Genomic DNA, 2,958 nt, shown 5'->3' on the forward strand with positions numbered 1-2,958 from the left:
CTTGGAAAATCTGTTTTCCATTTCTGAAATGGCCCTATCAAGGATATTGAGCAGGGATCTTTTTTCATAGACTGACACCGGGTGATGGTGGGATCATCAGAATCTGTATGACCCACAGTTGAGAGCACAACACTTTCACCAAGGTGTTTACTCAATGTGCCTGTGCGTGTGCATGGGTCTAGGCATGTGCGCGTGAGTGCATGTGTGTATGCGTACATGGACTCACGCAAGGACGCACAAACGTCCAGTGTAGTATATAGAAATGTAGAATACCAGTACAGATATGCAACACTGACACCTTGTGACATATTTGAAAACACCATGCATCATGGTCTATTCATTTTTTCAATTTGAATCTTCCAATGCGTTTTCTAATCTCGAATGGTTGTTTTTTAATAGAAACATCCTGAGTGAATGATAGGACAGACAGTTTTATTCATGTTCAGTTCACAGACAGATGAACAGTTGTTTGTCTTCTCCTCATTTCACTGTATCAGGCGTCTCTGTGCTTCAACAAGCGGGCATTTCTGAAGGGAGGGCACCTGAATACCAGTCAAAATGAACCCATCCAGGTTCTAGGAGAGAAATCACATACACACACAGACACACAGACACAGACAGACACACACACATATGGTTACGATTAGGCAAAATTGTGAGAAACCCTGGAATACTGGACCCCTGGAATAAATCTCACCATCAAAGCATGCTGGGATGTTGAGTTTTCCATCGATGCACTGCGTTGACACAGGATAGCCACACTCTCTGACCTTGTCCTTGCAGTAGAAAGATATCATTTCTAAATGATTTATTTGTTTGGGTTCCAGGTCTTTAACCGAGACTTTCCTTCCAATGTAGAGAACCGTTCCTCTCTTAACGTCAATGGGACAATGGGCTGTAAACCAAAGAGGAAGACAATCTTGGAAAAGGGGTCCAAAACAGTTTTTGTTGTCTGTTGACGAGAAGTGACACCATCTGCGAAACGCCTGCCTAAATCATTATATATTTTCATAAAATAGAATATTGCAGCAATGTTATCCATACATGAGTATGGTCTGCTGTGTAGACCTTTAAGTAAGCATGACATTGATATTTTCGCAGACATAGTTGAGATACCAGTTTATATAAAATGTATCAGAAATGTCTCTAAAATAATAAAGCAGCCAGGCAAAGAAATACTCTACATGGCTTTGAAACCAATGATATTTTTTACATTATTCTATGTTAAAAAACTTTCTTGACACCAAGTACAGTAGAACCCTCACTGTGGCACTGAACAGGGTTCTGCTACAGGGACCAGACTGTGAACTGGCCGGTAGATCAGAACTAGCTCAGCTATCCAAATAAGTTCAATTAAACAATAAAACAATTCTTATGCACTACCTCTTAACAAGTGTTACTCAGGATCCATGATCTTACCCTTGCAGACTGGCTTCAGTGACCATTCCCCGGTCTCCTGACACTCAGTCTCGACAGGCCCAACCAGAGAAAAGTTTGGGTTGCAGCTGTATCTGACTTTCTCCTTGTAGCTGTGCTTTCTGTTTGCCCTGGTGGTCATGTAACCGTTCCATATGCCCCTCGGAGGAGGGCAGGTCACAACTGTAGAGGCAGAGGTATTTTAGTGTATTTCAAGTAAGTGTAGAAACACACAAACATATTGTAATCATATTAATTACTCCTGCAATCTATTTTCAGTACACTTAAGTATACTTTTTCTTGGGTACGCTAGTTGCAGTACTTCCAGTACTAGAAATATTACTTTTAATATAGCCACTTTTTGGCCCACGGAAATTAGAGCCCTTAAGGAGTGCAATGACTTTGTATTCTTTGATAGATAAAAGGCATGACTAATTATTTACACTTACTTTTACATTCAGGTGCTTCAGTCCAGTTGCCGTGAGCGGTGCATGACCCTCTCACATTGCCAAACAGGACGAACGGTGGCAGACAGTCGTACGTCCCACCAAAGCCATACTCAAAGATTTCATCTTTCAACGTATTGTCGTAGACCATTGTTCCATATTTGGGGATGGGAGCTGGACAACAGGTAACCGCTGGTAGAAGAGAGAGAATTTACAACTAAGATAGATTGGCAGAGCATATGGACTTTTGTCAATAGAACCACATTATGAAAGTCTGACTAAATCATATCGCATACATACACATGTAGGTCTACTGTGCTCATAGGAATGTCCAAAAGTAGCCTATGTATCCATAGTCTAAATCTTGTATAAGCAATATCCATGTATATATGAATAATATTCATAGGTTATGTGGATGTAGTACCTACGTTTGCATTCAGGTGTCGGTTCACTCCAGGTCCCATCGGCTAGGCACTCACTGCTATTGGCCCCATGCAGAATATACCTGTGGACCACCACACTCAGCTGTTACAGGTTATTACTGGTCCATGCCAATATCTTGTCATATATGAGACGGCTTCATACACATGCAGCCCGCTGTCATGCAGCTATATTTCCATCCAACCATCCATTGTACATACAGCATCCAATCATCACAGCTTCTTCAACTGAGTAAAACATGGGATAGAATTTCAAAACACAGACAACGTTAGGCTGTCCAATTATGTGACTTGATCATACCCTTCTTCGCAGGTGTAGTTGACTATACTCTGGTACACATAGTCTATTTTCTCCATATTTAGATTAGGTGGTATTTGTGGGGTGGGGCACACCCTTGCTGTAAGAGGAAGAGGTATGGGTCAGTAGCATCATCAGACACTCCCATATTCATAGGACCACATTGTAAATACGTGTCGTATAATGCTTTCCTTTATAAAGCTCTGTCATGTTTTAACTGAATCACTTTTTATTGACAAATGCTGATAATATGTTGTGTTGCGTTTTATATTATATTCTTTGAACAAGCAGAATGGGACTGCTCAGAATAAAAATAATAATACATTATATACTGTAGGCCTATTATTATAAATATCCG

At 40.6% G+C, this 2,958-nt stretch overlaps 1 long non-coding RNA gene across 1 annotated transcript; it reads right to left on the minus strand.

The window, feature by feature from the left end:
- Positions 1-433: 433 nt before the first annotated feature.
- LOC308151124 lies at positions 434-1,605 on the minus strand. The gene is made up of 3 exons (XR_013937282.1): positions 1,420-1,605; positions 698-895; positions 434-575 (listed from the first exon to the last, which is right to left on the minus strand). It is a non-coding gene; the product is annotated as an uncharacterized lncRNA (long non-coding RNA).
- Between the last annotated feature and the right edge of the window lie 1,353 nt (positions 1,606-2,958).

Source organism: Nansenia antarctica (assembly GCF_963989245.1).
Source record: "Nansenia antarctica genome assembly, chromosome: 2".
In the NCBI taxonomy this organism is placed as follows: domain Eukaryota; kingdom Metazoa; phylum Chordata; class Actinopteri; order Argentiniformes; family Microstomatidae; genus Nansenia; species Nansenia antarctica.